This window comes from Apus apus, chromosome 3 (assembly GCF_020740795.1).
Source record: "Apus apus isolate bApuApu2 chromosome 3, bApuApu2.pri.cur, whole genome shotgun sequence".
NCBI classification, from domain to species: Eukaryota; Metazoa; Chordata; class Aves; order Apodiformes; family Apodidae; genus Apus; species Apus apus.
The window spans coordinates 44,552,745-44,572,751 of NC_067284.1; the positions used below are offsets into that span (position 1 = coordinate 44,552,745).

General features: G+C 43.5%; 1 long non-coding RNA gene across 1 annotated transcript; it reads left to right on the forward strand.

The window, feature by feature from the left end:
- Positions 1-2,352: 2,352 nt before the first annotated feature.
- On the forward strand, positions 2,353-6,219 carry LOC127383207 (uncharacterized). Its single transcript, XR_007889127.1, has 3 exons — positions 2,353-2,430; positions 4,397-4,449; positions 6,030-6,219. It is a non-coding gene; the product is annotated as an uncharacterized LOC127383207 (long non-coding RNA).
- Positions 6,220-20,007: the final 13,788 nt, after the last annotated feature.

Sequence of the window (20,007 nt, forward strand, 5' to 3'; positions counted from 1 at the left end):
ACTTCATTAAACAACTTAATAGCTAAAGGGGAAAACAGCTCTGTGTCCATGACACTCTTGCATGCTTTCTCTGGATGGATTTTTTCACATCAAGTAGCAGAAGCCCAACATTATATTTAATCGGGTATTTACATAACACACACACAGATCCCAAAACTGTGATAATGTACTGTTGAGTATTGCAAAGTACAATTTTAGACAAGGTGTCTTAAAAGAACAAAACGCCAAAATTAAAATACATGGAAGATTGATTGATTGATTGATTGATTGATTGAATGGAAGAAACAAGTTGGCATTGCATCTAGTGCTTTTCCAGTCCTATGAATGCCTGGTGCATCTGCACTAACCAGCTTCAATTTTATCACTTTGGAAGCACTTGGACTTTGATCCTAGGCTGTCCTATTTGTAGTCATGTGTAAGTAGCATGTAATGCATGTCAGATGTGTTTTCTAAACTAAAATGATATTAATTTTTTTTTTTCTCTCCCATCTGGAGTTTCTTGGAGACTGTCAAGGCCAGCTCACCTTCCTGAATAAATTAATTCTGTATTCTCCAAGTAGAGAAAATATCATTAGAAGCACAGGTATTATTATTTTAAATAATGAAGAAGTGTCTATTACAGGATAAGAGGGCATGTACAGGACAAATTAAATCAGAAAATTAATTGCCACAGGATATCCACTAGGCATTTATATTATCCAGTTGTACTAAGGCAGTACAATGACGCTTTTTAAAGTCAAAGGAAAGTCAGTGTCACTTGGAGAAGAAGTTGGACTAATAACCGAGTCATCAAGGGAGGCATCTGAGGAAACTTGCATTCTTGAATTAAAAAATTATCTAAAGGCTCAGCAGGTGCAGTGGACAAGATCAGAGTTAAGTTTCTTTAATTACAATGAAAACTCAGTTTTAAAATGGATAATCGCTGTTATTACTGCCCATATTCCAACAGAAATGGTCAGACTGCCTAAATCCTTACAGGTGTGACTGGTTGCTACTTGTGAAGAACATTGCTACTCATAGCTTACATGAGTAAATGTTTCCAGGCTCTCATATATATTCTATAAAAGCATTGCATGTTGTGTATTTTATTTCATACACAGTCATTTAATTAATATGTTAATAATATTTTAAATACACAGTCCAATGCCTGTTCTGCCCCATGCCACACCAATATACCTGTACTCTAATATTTATGATTATTTTTCTATATCAGATCTACTTTTTGAAGGTCTTTCATTTGTTCTGAGCTTCTCTGGTGAATTCATAGTAACTGTACTGGCAATTTGATTGTGTCCCTCTGCTGTGCACTCTGGAAGACCTGTTACCTAAGTATATTTATCTTCTGTGCTTATTGAGCTTGTTACTTAAATGAATGTGTTGTTTTGTTAGTGACACTTTGTTTTCATTGAGCATTAGTGAAAGCATTTCATTAATTATTGTACATATGGAGAAATCACAGTTCTATTTTATTTGAACTTGTTACAAAATAAATTTCTACATTCTGAAAGTGTTTTTTTCTTCTATCAGTGACAGTACCAAATGATGTAACACACAGAATCTTCCTGTCACAGAAGGAAAAAAGCTGGGTTAAATATTTCTCATCCTTTCTTGTTCCATTTGTCTCTTCAGATACACACAACTTAGGCTTCTGTGGTGTCCAGAACCTCTGTTTGTCACCCGGAGCCAGGTGCTGTAGGGTGGAACAGAGGAGTTTACTGCTCCAAGGCATTCATGCTGCTAGGTTTGACAGAAGGCTACCTAGAAATTGGCCAGAAACCAAAGTATTTGCTCTTTGTGCATGCACAGTGAGCTGTTTTGTTCCTCAAGCCCCAGAAGCAGCCTTCATGGGTTGTTCCCAGACAGCAAATTCCAGTCCAGAAGGAAGCTGCAAGGGAGTAGTGTTGTAGGAGAGCTCGAGCAGAAGGCTTCTAAACCTTCTCTTATAGATTTTGGCATGAGTGTGGACTATTATTGGGAAATAAATGGCATGTGGAAGGGATGGGTCTTGGTTTATCTTTTGTAATGATTTATTTTTTAAATCACAGATTTTGTGAGCCAGAGATTAAAAAAATATGGTAAAATCTTTTAAGTGTGCCGACATTTTAGGACTTTTTATAGTAGATGCTAAAACCAGAAGTTTTGCTGTCTAGAATGTGCACTTGAATCTTCAGAGTGTTTACTGACTTTTTGTGACATTTGGATGTATTGTTGAGGAGCTTGATCGTGAGGAATTTCTTTAGAAGCTGTGCTACCCAGCATGTCTGGGCCATTGATCTGTGAGCTAACAAACCCTTCAAGGCAACGGTGATAGGATAAAGGCAGTTATTATGTTCTTACAGGTCAACAACCCAACCTACAATCACCCATGCTGGCATGGTGAGGAGATGCAGAGTATCTTTCTGTGCCAAGAAAGAGGGCTTCTACCACAGGGTGAGAGAATTCATTCACAGGAGAGTTTAGACAGTGTCCCCTATGCTTTCTCCCCAGGGTGTGTGTGTAGTCTGGGCTTGTCTTGTGCTGCTTTCCTGAGACAAACTGAAGTGAGCAAGTGTTGGCCTGGCAGTCAGGTTTCACTCTGCTGCACTGTCTTGTCTTTCATTTGCCAGGGCTTTAATGTTACCTTTGTGTCTGACTGTCTGTCTGCTTAGGTCTGGAGAATTGTAGCTGTCTAAATCAGGCATAAGTGTTGAGCAATGTTAAGATAATGATGGAATAAAGGAGAATTGGCAGCTGCATTTGTTGTTCCCACGCTCCTCTCTTCCTGACCATCTTCTGCAGTGAAATTTAGTGTGGAGAGAAGCCTAAAATCCAGTTGGTCCAGCTATGATCCAAATTGCTCAGCCTTTACAAACTAGACAGACTGTGCTGTCTTTTGCTGGTGACGTGGATCCTATTAGCAGAGTAACTGTACAGAATGTGTAGTGTAGTGCCTCTTCTTTCAACCCCTGAGAGAATTTTTCACTCTTGTGAGATTTAAATCTATGTGGTTGGGCTAGTGAATTTCTGAAACCTCTTGCAATTAATCAACAGTTGTAATTGCAATAGATTAGTCTGTCACTAGTTAGTCTAAGATGTCGTATGGCACTCAGCTGACTGGTGCTTCATGAGGACGTGACTGCTTCTAGTCCAGTGGCAAGCTCATCAGTTCTAGCTTTTTGTTATATGAATGCCAAAATAGCTGAAATATGTAACATTTGGGCTTATTCCCAGGCTCTATGGCCAGCTAAAGTTTGGGAACAGTACCCTGTCCTAGGCTGGATTCAGAAATCCACAGCACTGAGTCTGTGTTTACCAGACAGGCTGGCTGCTACTTGCATCTAGTGGTAGAGCTTCACCTCACTTCTATGCATGGCTGCTTGTGAGGAGCAGTGGAGCAGCCTGAGATGGCAGTATTCAAGCTTCTGTGTCATTTTGCATGTCAGCTTAAGCAGTAATACCCTCATATTTCTGTGACATGCATCATTATCTGTATGCATTGTGACAGTGGATGGTCAGCATGTTTAATAAAGCAACAGCTACCGGTAGGAACAGAATACACTTTAGAATCAAAATCACTTGCAATGTACTATTAAGTCTTTTCCAGTCAATCTTTAGTTATAGGTGGGGTTGAAGTCAATGGAAATGCTGTCATAGGCTTTAATGGTAGTTGGGTCCGGCCCCATAATGGCACTTTATGTTCTAATTGTCTCAGAGGTCCGTGCCTTTCATCTAGTCAAAAGTTAATGAAATTGCCAAGTCAGTGGTTCCAGCCTAACAAAAGGAGTGGAGCCTCAGTTTAATGCGCATTTCCCGTTTGTAGTAAGTAGTGGGAGCAGGACAAAGCTGCAATCTTTGAAAAAGGGCACAGCCCTGTCGTTGCGTTTCTTTGGCACAAATCAATGGAGATTAAGCTGTGGCCCATGGAAGTTCCTGCTAGAACTCTTCTATGAATACAACTGCTGTCTCTGCACATGGGAGGGGAAGTGGTTTGTGCAACCACAGACTGTCTGTGAAACACTGTGGTGCTAACCATGGGTGAAAGTGGGGAATATCTGATATGAAGTGAGTAAACATCAAATATAATGGCTAATGAGCGTAACAGGGCCAAAATGTATAAAGTTTGCTCTGGGAAGTCATCCTGTTGAGCAAAAGTCTGCTGTCCTGATCACTGTCCTGACCTAGTTTATTTAAATGTACCAGTACCTAAAGAGAGAGATTTCCTGGAAGCTCTGCAGGTGGTCTAGTACCCCTTAATAACACAGCTCAATGCAATTGTGCCTGTGGTTTTCCCTCTGCCTCCAATCCCCCTCCACCTGCACTGCAAGAATGATGTTTTTAAATATGAAACATATTTGTCAGTAGTGAAGAGGAGAGCCACGGGATAGTTAGAAAATACTGACCTTTGTTTAATTTTTAGTGCCTCAGAAGAAACCAAGAAGCAGTTAAGAAGCTGTCTGGTGCTCAGAGAAGGTGAGTATTGCACACAGGTTTGGTGCTGATCTTCTCATCCATGTTTACATGAATCTTTCCCTGTTCTTCCTCCCTTGACTAGACTGCCTGGAAACATCTCTAGTCATTGGAATGTCTCTGAAGGTAGTGTGCACAATGTAGATGTTGGTCTCTGCTGCTCTGTGCTTATTCTTGTGCAGAGATAATACAGAGAAAATGAAAACATTTATTCACTTCAAATGTCAATTAAAGCATTAATAAAATGGCAAGGTGGATTGTGGGCAATTCAAGCAATATTTGTCCCCTGCTGAGTATCCAAATAGCTGCTTGAAAATAGAAGTGTCTCATTACCTTCCTTTAATTTTTGCATCTGCCAAAATTGCAGCAAGCTCCCTTCAGCCCTCTGAAAAGTGATCATAATGCACACAAATGCCCAGAAAATGTCTCTGAATCAAAGCTTTGCTTTCCATTATAAACAAAGGGAATTGATTTGAACTGAAGACTTTTGGCTTGAGAGGTACCGCTTAGCCCAGTTGGGGCATTTGGCTGATGTAGCAGAACTGCTGTTAGTGGAGTGACTTTGCTTAACATAGATTTGTGTCATGCTCAGGAGTCTTATCACACAGACAGCTAAATTACTTTCAGATGTTCATTTGTTCATTGTCTGGGTTCCTTACATTACTGCCATGAGTTACCACATGGAATGAATTCCAATCAACAAAAATTAAGGCCCCCTTCCTGTGACATTGCTACACGTTGGTACAGTGTGTGCTGACAGGGGCAGTCTACAGTAACATAGTGGGGGTATAAGCTTTGGTCAATTAAAAAACCAGTATTTCTGGACTGTTTTATTGTGAACTTGTAGACTTGTTTGGTTTTTAGCCTAAGCATCAAAATAATTCCAGCCATACAAAAGTATAGAAAAAGAATTTTGTGTAAATAATTAACAGTGAATTATTTTCTAAAACATTTTGCCTATTTGAAATGCATTACAGAGCTGTAAACCATTTTCACCTAGCAGTTGCTGTTCCTGTCACTAAAATTGGTCAATGAACTATGTCTTTATGTGATTTATATTAACCTTACATGGTAACCTTGCAAAGGCAAGATACCCTGACTGTATCACCATGACCTGTGTCTCTAGGCTGAAGGATTTCTCAGACCATTGGAAAAAAATGGTTTTGGAAGCTTTACTTCTTCCTACAGAAATAGCAGAATGAATTTGCTAGAACAGAATGATGGGCTTCTGGTTTTAGGCATTCAGCTAGGACTCAGAAGAGGTGTGTTTGATTCCTAGCTCTGAGTTCCATCCACAGAGTGACTGTGAGCCAGAAATTTTTTATGAGCATCAGCACTTTATAAGGATGATACTTTGCTGCTTTGCAGAAATCTGGAGAGCTTACCATAAATTTGAGGTAGCAAGGCACTATGATAATGGTATTGCTAGATCAAACTCACCACAGTGCCCTGCAAGATCATGGAGCAGATCCTCCTAGAAAATCTGCTGGGGCACATGGAAAATAAACAGGTGACTGGAGACAGCCAACATGGCTTCACTAAAGGCAAATCATACCTGACCAATTTGGTGGTTCTATAACAAGGTTACAGAGATGGTGGAAGAGCAACTGATGTCACCTACCTGGATTTGTGCAAGGCATTTGACACTGTCCCACATGACATCCTGGTCTCCAAACTGACAAGGCATGGATTTGACAGATGGAACACTCAGTGGATAAGAGATTGGCTGGATGCCTGCACCCAGGGAGTTGTGGTCAATGGCTCACTGTCCAAATGGAGGCAAGTGACGAGTGGTGTCCCTCAGGGGTCAGTACTGGGACCAGTGCTGTTTAACATATTTCTTGGAGACATGGACAGTGGGACTGATTGTATCCTCAGCAAGTTTGCTGATGATAGCAAGCTGTGTGGTGTGGTTGACACCCAAGAGGGAAGGGATGCCACCCAGAGGGACCCTGACAGGCTGGAGAGGTGGGCCAATGCCAACCTCATGAAGTTCAACAAGGCCAAATGCAAGGTCCTCCACCTGGGTCGGTGCAACCCCAGACACCAATACAGGCTGGGGGAAGAATGGCTGGAGAGCAGTCCTGAGGAGGAGGACTTGAGGGTGGTAGTAGATGAGAAGCTCAACATGAGCCGCCAGTGTGTGCTGGAGCCCAGAGAGCAACTGCATCCTGGGCTGCATCCAAAGAAGTGTGGCCTGCAGGGCCAGGGAGGGGATTCTGCCCCTCTGCTCTGCTCTGGTGAGACCTCACCTGGAGTACTGCCAGCAACTCTGGAGCCCTCAGAACAGGAAAGACATGGAGCTGTTGGAGAGGGTCCAGAGAAGGGCCACCAAGATGATCAAAGGCCTGGAGCACCTCTGCTATGAAGACAGGCTGAGGGTGTTGGGGCTGTTCAGCCTAGAGAAGAGAAGGCTCCAGGGAGACCTTAAAGCAGCCTTGCAGTACCTGAAGGGGCTACAGGAAAGCTGGGGAGGGGCTTTTCACCAGAGAGGGCAGTGATAGGACAAGGGATCATGGTTTTAAACTGAGAGAGGGGAGATTTAGGTTAGACATCAGGAAGAAATTCTTCACCGTGAGGGTAGTAAGGTGCTGGAACAGGTTGCCCAGAGAGGTTGTGGAAGCCCCCTCCCTGGAGGTGTTCAAGGCCAGGTTGGATGGGGCTTTGTGCAGCCTGGTCTAGTGGGAGGTGTCCCTGCTCATAGCAGGGAGGTTGGAACCTGATGATTTTTAAGGTCCCTTCCAACCTTACCCATTCTAGGATTCTATGACTGTGCCAGCCATACCTAGTTTTCGTTAGCTGCACAGTGAATCTGCTGCGCCAAAATCCAAATCTCAGGAAATGTCTTTGACTATTCTAGTATTCATCTAAAATGCAGCCTCCTGATCTCCTAGGTTACGGGAGCTTGTGTCTCTAATTAGTCGATGAGTCTGCAGCACCAAGGATCATGTGGTTGAGGCTGGAGTGTAGCAATTACAGTTTAAGAGTGGGAATGGACCATTGGGCATGTATACAAAGAATTTAATCAAAGGTCAAATAAAGAATCCTCTTTTTGTTCACACAGACCTGTTATCTAGCAAGTTACCATGAAGAGGAGACTCAAGTTGCAGGATTACAGTAAGAACTGTATTTGATAAATAACGTGTTTTCAGTGACATTGGTATAAAGTGAATCCTCTGGAGAAGCCAAATTAGCTTGTTTTGTGCACGCCTTGTGTACACATGTCTGTACTTTACATGCTGCAGAATTCATCCTTTGAGTAGTATTTGCCATATATCCCATGAATTGCTTTAACGCTTTCTTGGTAGCAAGTTAAAATTGTGAGTCAGCTAATTGTGCCTGAAATGCAGTTTGATCCTATTACAGCACATAAGGCATAATCTTTTTCTTTTTCTTTTTTTTCTTTTTTGTTCAATAATGCTGCTTCATGCACTATTCACATGTTAATAAACATGTTTGTAAGCAGTCTGTCTAATCTTTAAAAAGTGTGGCTCCACAATAGGTAAGTTATATGTTTTGCAGTCTCTTTGTCACTGGGACTTCCACTTCATTTCATCTCTGCCTTGTTTTATTACCATTTTTACAAGCCTTCACACAGATGAGGATAGCTTGCCAAAATGTCTGGGTATGATTTTTCCTCATACACTTAACCTGTAGCCATGAACTGAACCAGGAGAAGCATGTACCAACAAAACAAAGCATTGTTTTCTCTGTGTGAGACAATACATTCAGAAGGAGAACAGCAGCCCCCTTGCTTTATTAAAATCAAAAAGGAAAATTTTAAGAGTCAGATTTGGCTAATCGTGCCTCATAAAGTAAGCTGGGTTTTTAGTAAATGTTTGGGAATGGGGAGAGTTCTTGGTGCGAGAAGCCCTCTGCCTTCACGGTTGTGGGACAGGGCTCTGCTGCAGCCTTGCAGTACTGCTTGTTGCCTGTGGGGAGACGAGTTTGCGAGTTGGTTATTCCAGGGAGTCCACAGTAAAACTCTTTTTGGTAGCTATGACTGTTTCATGCTTGCTGTGGGAACTCTGAAGCTGGCTGTTTTCCAGTGTTCCTGCACTCCTGTCCAGTGTGACCTTCAAAGGAGAAACGGTCACAGATTGTTCCAATGTGCAAAGGCCTGTTCCTGTGGCGTGAGACTCTGTGCCACAGGACGGTCAGACACTTCACTGACCTCACTTCCCCACCTTCCTAATAGCTTATATGCATAACCCACTGACAGGGACAGTCTGTGACAGGACAGTGAAATCCTGCTCTTTTAATCACCACCACATTCCATAGTACTCTACTGAAACAGGGGCATGCAGGTAATGGATATTTAATTTCAGTACTTTGTGCATATTGAGCAATATATTTTCCTACTTATATGTCAGAGCTGGAAAGGACTATCCATTTTTAATGAGATGCACCATGCATAGCTAATGTAGAAACTTAATTTTAGATGTAGCTTTTGGTTTTATGCATTAGGGAACCGTGTAAATCACTGCTGGAAGTTGGGATGACACAAGAAGCATGTTGTTCAGTGGTGGCTCAAAGACCCAAGCACAGGTGAAGGTGGTCCTTCTGATTCCTGAGTCCCAGCCAATAGATGTTGTCAAGAATGAGCTGCTACTTACTTAATTTAACAGTCTATTCCAGTTGGCCCACTCCAGAGCCTCTTAAAGGCTCAGTTCCCTGCAGGCAGGGATTAAAAATAACTAATCTAAAAGTGGTTCTAGCTCAGCGAATGAGCAAAGGAGCAGGGTACACAGGCTGAGCTGGAGAGCTGTACTGTTGCCTTGATAAGAGTATCTCATATCTAGACAGCTTGTTCTAGCCCAGCTGTGGGTGCCTGGCACTACCTACTGAGGATCATTTTCTAGAGATCCTACCCAAAGGTGAAGTCCACAATATAGGTGCTGTATGGAGATGAGGAGCTTCTCCAGCTAGGAATCCAGCCTATTTGGCCAAGTCCTCAAGCCAGCTGATCTTGATGTTCTGGTGGTACAAAGATTGCATAAAGCTGGCATAGCGTTCCTGAGGAGTAATTCAATTTCACAGAAGACCAATGATCTAAGTCCTTACCTGCCTGCATGATAATTTTTCTACCATGATCACATAACTGTCAGTGCACCCCAGAACATTCTAGGGTACAAATACAAGAGGTCAAACTCTGTCAAGCCAGACAAGGAGACAGAAATGCAATAAGAGGAATTTTTCCCAGCTCCATTTTCTGTTGTAAGCACAATCCTTTACCTGTTTTGCTTACTGCAAAATGACAGTTCCTCAGTTCTCCTGCCATGCTCTGGACTGCTAGTGTGGTGCAGTACAGACTTTTCTTTGTTTCTTAGAATTCTGTCTTGTTTGTATCTTTTGTATTATTTTTCAGCAGTCTAGCGGAATTGTAAAGTACTACACTTACACTGATTGCAAGTGGCAGAGCAGTACCACCAAGGCCTTTGTGCCCCAGGAAAGCACTGGAGTCCTTGATGGTTGGCAAATCTATTCATCTAGAAGAACCTTTTTATAATGTTCTCCTTCCCCGCCAATTGTTTATTCATGCATCAACAACGAGGAGCAATTGAAGGTGAGCTTACTCTTGTACTTGTAGCATATTAAAATTAAAGAGCTGTGCTTCCAAGAATTGCACTCTCCTCCCTCAAACTGAAAAGAAAAGAAAGACCTGAGCAAAGTGCAGCAGGAGATATGATATGAAGCTCATTCAACTCATGTAATTAAATACAGAGACTCATAAGATCAAAGGGCACCTGGGCAAGTTAAAAGAATGTGGAATGGATCCATCTCTTGAGCAGCTTGGATTAGAAATGATATGAAGCCTTATCAATCAAAGCACAGATGAATATGGCTGGGAATGAACCCTTGGTCAAAGTGCACTTCTGGTTTGAATTCAACTAAGAGTAAAAACTGTGATTCAGACTTCTATCAGTGAAATGGGGTGATGGCTTTCTCAGACCTTAAAGAACTTGACTGTCAAAATAATTGAGTCTTTCCATTAGCATTAAGTGATGCTGGATTGAGAGGAGGTTGTGTCCACAAGATGTATGTCACCATCTCAGCCAGACAGGAGGACCACAAGATGCTTGAGGTAGAGTGCAGCAGGGAGGCAGGACACAGAAGTGAAAGTTGTGAAAACATAAGTGACTACAGGCAGTGGTAAATCAGGAACTTTCAACAGAGTTGAAACTAATCAAAGCAAGTAGAGAGAGTGAAATGTGCAGAAAAGGACAAGCGTGTTATAGCAAAGACACTGAGACAAATTCAAACCTGAAATAAGTGGGAATGAGTCACACAGACTTCAGTGAGAGCTGAGGCTGTTCAGACTTGTGCAGAGGTTGGTCCAGTTTGGCATGAATTATTTTCTAGGGCACTGGTGAGAGCATCTCTAGTTGCCTAAGTGTGTATTGTTGTTTGTTTTGTGTTTTTTATGGAAGAAGCCTCTCGTTCCCATTCTTCAGATTTCCCATAATGCCAACTGAGTTCAAGGCACTTCAGCCTCTGTAAGGAACCACACTCTTGAGTGTCAAGGATGTAAAGGTCTGAGGCCAATGAGCAGAGTTTAGAGGAACAACACATACTCGACTTTGTATTTGTAAATTATCCCATATCCTTCCTACAACACAAGTCTCCAGGTCAACCAGATACATCTGCAGGGTAAACACACGTCCATAATAATTGAATGCTTATGCCCTGTTTTGTTAAGGCCTCTACTAGTTCAAAAGTCCGTGGGGGTAATAGATCCTGGAGCGAAGTGAGATGATTCTATACTCATTTGCATTTCAATGTCTGCATTGCTCTTCCAGTTCACAGCTCTTTGATGGCAGTGTTGATGATATCTGGGCAGTAGGAACAAAGTGATGGATCTGAAGACATATCTGTGCTAAGCTCTTTCTGTGGCAACTAAAATATCACAGCACTTTGAATTATGTGGGATCCTTGGAAACCTTATCTTTGGAGTGGTGAAGCCCCAGAGGTGCTAAGCACTGTCAGCCTTGCTGTTCTCCGATCTCCAACTACTTACTGCTTTCGCTTTCTTAAAGAGGGTGTAGTAAAACGTGTGTTTGGGCAGTGGTCTCAGTGGTACAGCCTTCTGGTGCCACACAAAAGGAACATCTGTCATGTTTGCAGATGAGTACCCTGAGTGCTTAACTCATGGGTCTGGGCTGAACATCAGTCATCCTTAGTAACCAGCAGAGAGACACCCCCTCCCTCCCCCGCCGTGCAAGGAGCGGGAATGTTAAGATTGGCAAAACTTGATGAAATTGAGATGATGAGTTGATTACTAGGGCTTTCTGATATTTTAGGCAAATTAATTTTCAACATTTGGCTAGGCCTGTACCAGTCTCAAAGGAGCTGTATATTCATTCCAGCACCCATAACCCTCAAAGCCTGTAGACCAGTGTTCCTATCTGGGTTAAGTGAGGGGTCACTCATCACTGAAAAATGCTACAGACCCTGTGAGCAGCCCTGCCCTGACCCTGCACTGCTGTGGGGCTCCCTCTGGAAGCCGGTGCAGGAGCACTGCAAAAGCACAACGTGCCAGTACTGCTATGTGACAGGTCATCTTGCTGCAATTACTTTGGAGGGACTAAGAGGGATTTGGGAGACTCCAAGCAGTCAGGAAAGAGTCAGAGAGGATAGGGTGTGGTGCTCTCTAAACCATTTCCTCAGTGTTTGGTGCATGACCGTGACCGCGTGATTTCTTGTGCCTAAACCTACGTGTGCGGTAGAGGATCTCAGAGCTTTGGGTTCCACGACAGCAACATATGGGGCTGAAAAGAGTCACAGATCAGTTCAGATCCACAGATGACATTCACATTGCTTGACCCCACCTATGGTTCCACCTTTAAATTATACAAGAAAAGGCCTCCTTTAAACTGCTAGGTTATTTTTCCACCAGCCTTGCTGGTGGAAAAGTAACCTTAGAGCAGCCATAGTGTTTTGCTTAGGTGGCTGCTGTTGGGTTAAATATAATTTATGTGCATTTATTTCTCTTATGACTGTAAGAATAACTCAGTCTTCCCCGTTAGACAATTCTTGGATACTAATTGCACGTTTATTAGCTTGCTCAGAAGCATTCATTGTTTGCACAGCTGAGCTGTGTATCTCAGGAGAAGATAAATAAATGTTCTTGTCTTAGAAAATGTCAGTGACAGACTTTCAGGCTTACCAGTCAATTTACATTGGTTCTTTTCAGAAAAGGGAAGGCAGGACATTTGGTTTTGGTTAAGGAAAATCCTTTCTAGCATCACTGGAAGTGGGCAAAAGAGCAGTTTAATGCGAGAGCCACAGAGCCTGGCTTTAAACAGTGGAAAAATATGTAAAAGAGCTTGACATGGCTGAGCATTTCCTAAACAGTTGCAAGATGATAGAGCATCTGGTGGAATTAATTGCCCGTAATTTTTTTGAGGTGATGGCTGAGTGTGGCTTCAGCAGAGCAGAGATAAGAAGGGTGGGGATAGGTTGTTTTTTTTTCTACCAAAAAATGTAACTGATAAAGCATCTCAAGAAGACTGAACAGTATTAATATCTCACAAAAAGCTTCAGTTGCTAAGAAAATGTGTTATAGGAGGTTCAAGTGGCTGTGCCAATAACAGACACAGGCACTGACACTGTCTTAGACTTGCAATTCCCCTTTTTCAGTAGCTTGTAAATGTCGGGCTTGAACTCTTCATACCAAAGTATCTTGCCCCGTGTTTCAGGGTCAAATTGGACTTAGTTTTGCTGTGGGATTTTTGACTTTCAACTAAAGCAATTCAGCTGTTTCTCAGATCAAAGTGTGTCCTGTGTTACATGACTTTTAAAATAGATTGGTTAAACTTTATGAACTTGCTGTTTAGGAAGGCAGTTACCACATGTGTGTGGTTTGCCACTTCTGTGAAAGTAGTCTGGATGTGGTCATTACAAACCCTCAGAAAACCTGTATCACCATCTACCAAGGAGAGACTTCTTAGAGCTGTTCAGCTAAAGTCAGGGAAGAGCCTGTTGGCACTGAACACGTTCTGGCCTGTCTCTGGCCCGACTGTCATGGCAATTCTTCCTCCCAGTGATAGTCAAAAGGTGCGAGTTAGGAAGTGCAGGGAAACACCATTTCCTGTCCTCTCACTGGTTCCCTGGCTGCTACACAGGCTGCAGGAAGTAAAAAGAGAAAGCAGACTGATCTTAGGTGGGAGCTGGAAATAAGGGGGGAGGGAGACCCTCAGACCCTCAGAGAAGTAGGTAAGGGACTAAGATCTGGCACAGATGGGTGCAGAGCTGGGATTTAGGTTCAGCACTAGTCTTCCAGGAGGGGTAAAATCCAGAGTCAAAGGTGAGCAGAGGGAAGAATCTGGGTCTGGGAAAGAGACAGGCAGGAGAGGAATTAGGTTGAGGAGAACCAAAGGAAGGAGCATCTGAAGTTTGGTGCTGCTGTGCCATTGGGCAGTACCTGTGAAGCCCAGGGTGGTGGGCAGTTCCCTCTCCTGCTTGAGGCTCAGCCAGAAGGGTAAGCCTAGCTGTCTGGGTTGTGATTGCTGCTACTGGAAGCCTTTCCTGGGATACCACTGACCTGTGGGTACTCACAACTGCCATTGATTCATTGCTGTTGGGGAGCTATTTGGATATGTGTTGTCCTGGAAACAGCTAAAGGTTTGGATGGTGTGTAATGAAAGGGGCCTTGGATGATGCACTTAGTGAAAACTGCGAGACTGCTTGAGCAATGAGCAGGGAATGGCCTGAGCCAGCCATGTTAGGCAGCTTGGAAGCCAAACAGAGCCTATGTGGACATCATTTCACTGGCTGCTGTTACACTGGCTGCTCTTGGGTATCTGATGTTCATGAAGGGCAGCAAGGGGCCAGGTGAGGCAGTTAGAAAGGCAAGGCAGCCTGATTCTAATACAGGAGGGAGGAGACAGGCCTTTTAAGGATATATCAGGGCAAGGGTGAGGGCCAGCAGCATGGAATTTGTACATCAGCATGAATGAAACTGAGAGCTAGAGTCTGCCTACATAAACAGGCAGAGATTGGAAGCCAAAAATTGAGGATTGACCGTGAGAGCTGGGAAGCAGAGGGGTATCTTCATTGTGCACACCAGAGGAAAGAAAACACCAACACAGCAAAGAAATGAGAAATGCATTGTTAAGAGCAGAAAGGTGTGCATCGAGTAATATGTAGAAAATGAAGGGAAAACAGAGTAGCTACTCGTTGCTATTGGGGATTGCTTTTCCTGGAGACAGAAGGAAGGCTGGGGCCGAATGGAAAAAATAGTGTGTGATAGTTCATAATACAAAGAAGGATGAATTAACATTGCGCAAGTGGGTCTTCATCTGTGGAGGTGGTAGAGGATGCTGAAAAGTTAAATTAAAGTCAGAGGAGTGGTTTAGTATTTTTGTTTGTTCTGAGGGTTTTTGTGTTTTCAACAAGGCTTGTAAGTAATTACTGCCACAGTGTAATAGGGTACATAACGAATGATTAATGAATTCTTTTCCCCGTGGAATCTCCAGTTTTCTTAGGAAGATAAACCAAACCAAGTTATAATCCATTTTACCCAGAATTAATTGCTGGGGAAGGAAATTATGATGGGGGACATTGTGGCCTGTGTGAGAAGGGCTTTAATGCAATAATTCCTAGTTGTGAAGTCTCTGATCCTCAGATTCTGACATTTCTACATGTGGTGTGCTTGACCACAACTGTTCCTTTTAGAGTCAGGTTTGCATGTGGAGCTGCAGGAAGGAGCAGAAAAGCTGTTACTGACTTGGTGGCAGCAGAATCAGTCACACTGGCTCCTGTCTGCTGCACAGATGTGGCCTGGCAATGGGATCATGGCAGGAAAAGCCAGAGGACGGGTCATTTGGGTAGGGACCAAATATCTCCTGAAGTTCCAAGGTCAGTGGGGACCAGGTTATGCTGGAAGATGCTTTTGGCTCTGTGCCTGCTTGGTCCCATTTCCAGTCTTCCCTGTGTGAATTGGCTGCTAAGAGGAAGCTTATCCTGACCTTCAGGCACATGCTTGTCCCTCTTGATGAGGAAGTGCTCCTGCAGCCCAGACATAGGCAGAAATTAGGTGACAAAGGAACAGGGAGCAGAATAGAAAAGACTGGTGAAAGACAACAAACTATTGTTTTTCTTCCAAACATGAGCATTATATTGGACCCTTGAAATATGCCTGAATCAATGAAATAATTTTGAAATAATTTTAAAATAATCTGGGAAATGGCTGGAGCATCTACTGCAGAGGGAGTGGCTGGCCTGTGGGCTCTGAGCAGTGGAATCTCAGCAGGCATCTGCAGGCATTTCACTGCACTGTGCCTCTACACAGATCTTTTTGTGCAGGCAGATATGGGGCTCATGTTGGGGGACAGCTGTGGAGCATGCAGGCAGAGTCTGCAATTGCCAACTGAGCCTGTGCCATTTACAGGGCTGACTGCTGAGAGATCAGCACCTCTCAAGTTAGATGCAGGGCCTATTGTGTCTGGGTGGCACAGGTCTACGGTTGGCTGTCATGGTGAATAATTAAAGATGTGGAAAATAAGAACAGAATCTGACCTATAATGTCCTGTCAATGCTAAATCGGTCAAAGCTGTATAGATTTTGCTCCTTATTGCTGTGAGCTGGTACTAAGAGGGTCATCCCTGCCCTAGGGTGGATTTCTAACCTTCTCTGTCTGAGCCAGTGGTGGGAGGAGCATTTATCTTGTTTATAAAAACTGCAAATGTCTTTGGCAGGAAGATCTCCCCCTCTCTTTCCTCCTACTGCACCCAGTTCTCTCCCCACTCCCTCCTGCCCATCCTGCTTGGGAACAATCTGCTCCTGGAGGGGACAACCCCTCCCCACCCCCAACAGCTGTCCCTTGGGGACACAGGCAGATCGTGTCCTGGGGCTGCCAGGAGCCAGTGGCCCAGGGTGCAGACAGGTGAACTGCAGACCAGCTCCCTGCCTTCCTCTGCCCTTCTCCCTCCTGACGGGGCTGGAGGGGCAAGCAAGAGGTAGTGCGAACTGGAGAAGGTGCAGCCTTCCAGTTTACAGGCTTGTCTGGGGCTTCAGCACAAAACCTAGAGCCTGTTGGGGCTTTGGAAGGAGGTGGGAAGTCCACAGTGTCTTGGGTGGAGACCTGTTGGCCCTGAGAAGTGGGAAGCAGGCCAGTGGGCTGAGGCCAGATCCCGTGGCCTCTGCTATCTTCTGGCATGGAGGACTCCACTCCTCCCAGCTCCTGCAGCCAACGTACACTGCTCCCTCACTGCACCCATGATAAACAGGAGTGTTTTTGTATAAAATCCAGTAAAATCTAGTTCAGATTTGAAGAGATCTCTACTGAACTTACATGAAGAGACATCCTGATTTCTGCAAAAACTGTGTGGTTATTCTGCACAGGACTGCTTGTCCACAGCTTGTTCACTGATGTCATCGGGTGTTGGCGAGACCCTTAGCTTGTGCAAAACTGCTCTGTTGTCTCTCATGAAGTCACTCCAATAAAAATCTGAGGGATGTCAGTATAGTATGAAAATCCCACTGTCCTGCTTTAGGATGTGTCACTATTTGGGCTGGATTTTAGGGCAAAATTGTAGAATTAAAATGGCTGAGGAAGTGCACTGAGAAGGAGGGGAGCATTGTGGAGGCTGTGGTTGAAGGCCTGTCAAAACAATCTCAAACACAGGTCTGGGTGTGCCCTGGGGCTGGGAGACAGGCTAAGCAGTCCTCTGGAATCCCTTCCACTCCTGTTTTTCTCTTGAGTTCAAGGCACTGGAAAGGCAGATTCCTTTTTGTTATTTTTTGTCAATGGCAGTTTTCTGAAGAGATATGCGGTGAAAAGCAGCTGAGATACAGCAGGCTGTCACCTGAGAGAATATCCCTCCCTTTCAGCTATTTTGGAGTCCAGATACACATGAAAAAGATTCTGTCCAAAGAAAATGGATGAGGTTACAGAGTCCAGCCAGCACTCTGAGTTCGTATTTGCAGATCTCGGAGGGTTCTCTCCATGACACATGCATTCAAAGCCAACCAAGCACACAGACTTTTTGCAGAATGGCTAAAAACTGTCTCGCAATCCTTTCTTCATGCACTGTCTCCACCGCCATGAAAATCCTGTTTCTTTTAAGTACGGACAAGGTGTTGATGTTCTTGGCTGACTGGAAACCTAACAAATACCTTTGACATCTAGCTTGGCTGTGTTTCTTGTTGGATCTGCCAAGCATTCTTTAGATGTCAAGGTCTGGGATTTATACGCGAGGAAGTGCATGATATTTTGAGGGCGTAGAGTTAACCAGTTTTGCACAAAATGTACTAGTTATGTAAAAGTAATATTTTAAAATTAAATTGGTGCCTTATGGAAAATCCTAAGTGTGGAACCAGGAACTGAAGCTTTCTGTTTATGCATAGTGCAGATCCAGCCCAAGGACTGGCTTTGCAGGCTTCTCCACCCCCACAAGTTCCTGTGCTTCAACCATGACCCCGAAGGGTTCATCTCAGAGGTAAACAGGTAACTGGATTTCCATGTCCAGTCTCCTAACTAGAGTTTAATCTGTGGCAAATTCTGTTTTGTTTTCCATTTGGGCTGTCTGTGTGAGGATCTCCTTTCCAAAAGCCTAAGTAGCCAGATAACACCCAGCATTTTGCAGTGGACTGCAGTCCAGACTAGTGGATTTCTCCCTGGCTCCCTCCTTGAAGTACTGTTGATTTGCATTCATGATCAGAAGAGAAGAGAGCTATACTTGAGATGGACATCCTCATTTGTATCACCCGCTCATTGCCAGCCTTGAAGTTCCAAATCCCCAAATAAGATCCTCCTGAAAAAGGAGGTAAACTTGAATCTTATGACTCTGAAGAAAAAAGGAAGGCGGGTGAACTTTTAAAATTTGCTTTGCAGATTTTGAGCTTTCAGAAGTCTCGGATGCATTTTAAAGCATTTTTCAACAGCTAAACAAAGAGCTTTTTCTTTGATGGGTAGACAAGCATGACCTGTAAAGAGATCTGATACTATTATGCAATGACTTGATGCCACTAGCAGCATCATCAGAAAAAATGTCAAGTATCTTACAATTCCTGATGAAAATGTAAGTGCTACAACACAGCTCTGTCAGGAAAAGGTAGCTATGTGATACAATGCCTGTAATCTTTATTGGCTGGAGCACAAGCCAGAGTTCACTGTGTACAGAGCAGCCTCTTCCCGGATCAATGTCCTCACCGGGAGGGCTGCTGTTGCTCATCTAATTAATATTACTTCTCCCCTAGTCCCTCAGCTCTTGCCCAAAAACGTGATAACTCTTTAAAATGAGACAATGGAAAACTGATTTGTGATAAAATATTCACAAAATGGTATTTTTTGGAAAGCATTGCTGGGAGGCCTCACAAAGACTGGTTGCTTCCTGTTCGTCTCCCATCAACACCTGGTGGCATACCCTGGGAACAGGCTGCCCGTGGGTGCTCAGGCAGGCGCAGCTGCCAGTGCTGCAGCTAGAGTCCGTGGGTGGCGTGCTCCAAGTCTCTCAGAAACGCTGTTATTTCCAAAAACATTTCATGTGGGGCAATGCAGGCTTTTCAGAGCCTTTGCAACCTCTTTCCTTGCCGAGAGGAAGGGAATCATCCCTGGAGCTGGCATATTTTCACGTGTTTGCCATGTGGATCGCGAGACTCGTGAAAGTGTGTGTTTCAACAGTGACAGATTAGTTCAACCCCCAAATCAGTCTCTGGCTTGTTAGAAGAGGAGCTGTTAAAGTCTACTGTGCTAATAGGTTTCTAAATACTGCTCTGGATTGGCTTGCTCTGCCTCTGCAGGCTCCCAGCTCTGCCTGGGGGTCCTGTGTGCGAGGAGCAAATTGAACCCGCACAGCAGTTGGTCTGTGCTGGGAACTTCCAGTGAGGCCAGCAGGGACCTGGAGTGCAGTGAGCTAGTTATGCCATAGAATATTTATTAGAAATGTGTTTTTTCCAGCAATTACTATCTGCCTACCTTTCAAAACCTACTGCCTCCATTCCTTCCAGTCCTACCAGATAGATAAAGGTGCTACCAGGAAGAAATTGAGCCTTTATGTGTGTATGTGTGTGTGTGTATGTGTGTCTATATATATATAATTTTTTTTTTTTCAAATTTCAAATAAAAAAGAATTACTGCTGAGATCTGATGGCAAGTAGCAAACAAACAGCCTTTTTGTAACTGTTATGGATACTGAAAATTGCAAATGCCTTTAGGAGAGATGCTCATAGTGGGCCACAGAGGTCCTATTTGTTGCCATGTGCACAACTAAAGTATGTTTGTCATATCTTTAATTTATTTTAGATTATAGAGAATAAAATATTTCCAGACAACAGGCATGGAATGGAAATGGAGGTTATCATTCTTGCCACTGGCTTTTCTGAACTATAACAAAGATCTAATTGGAGGCTTTGTTGAACTTTAGCATAAAAATACATTGACTGAATATCCCTTTACTATGAAAAGCAGATATGGATTATTACTAGGTACATTCCATAATGGAAAGTCTCCATTTTTAGGTGAATGTGGATCCACCCTGAACATGTCTTTGTTTATTTGTAAGATTGTTTCCTGTTTTTTCTTATCACAAGCTGCCAGCTGTGAATTAAAATAAAGAG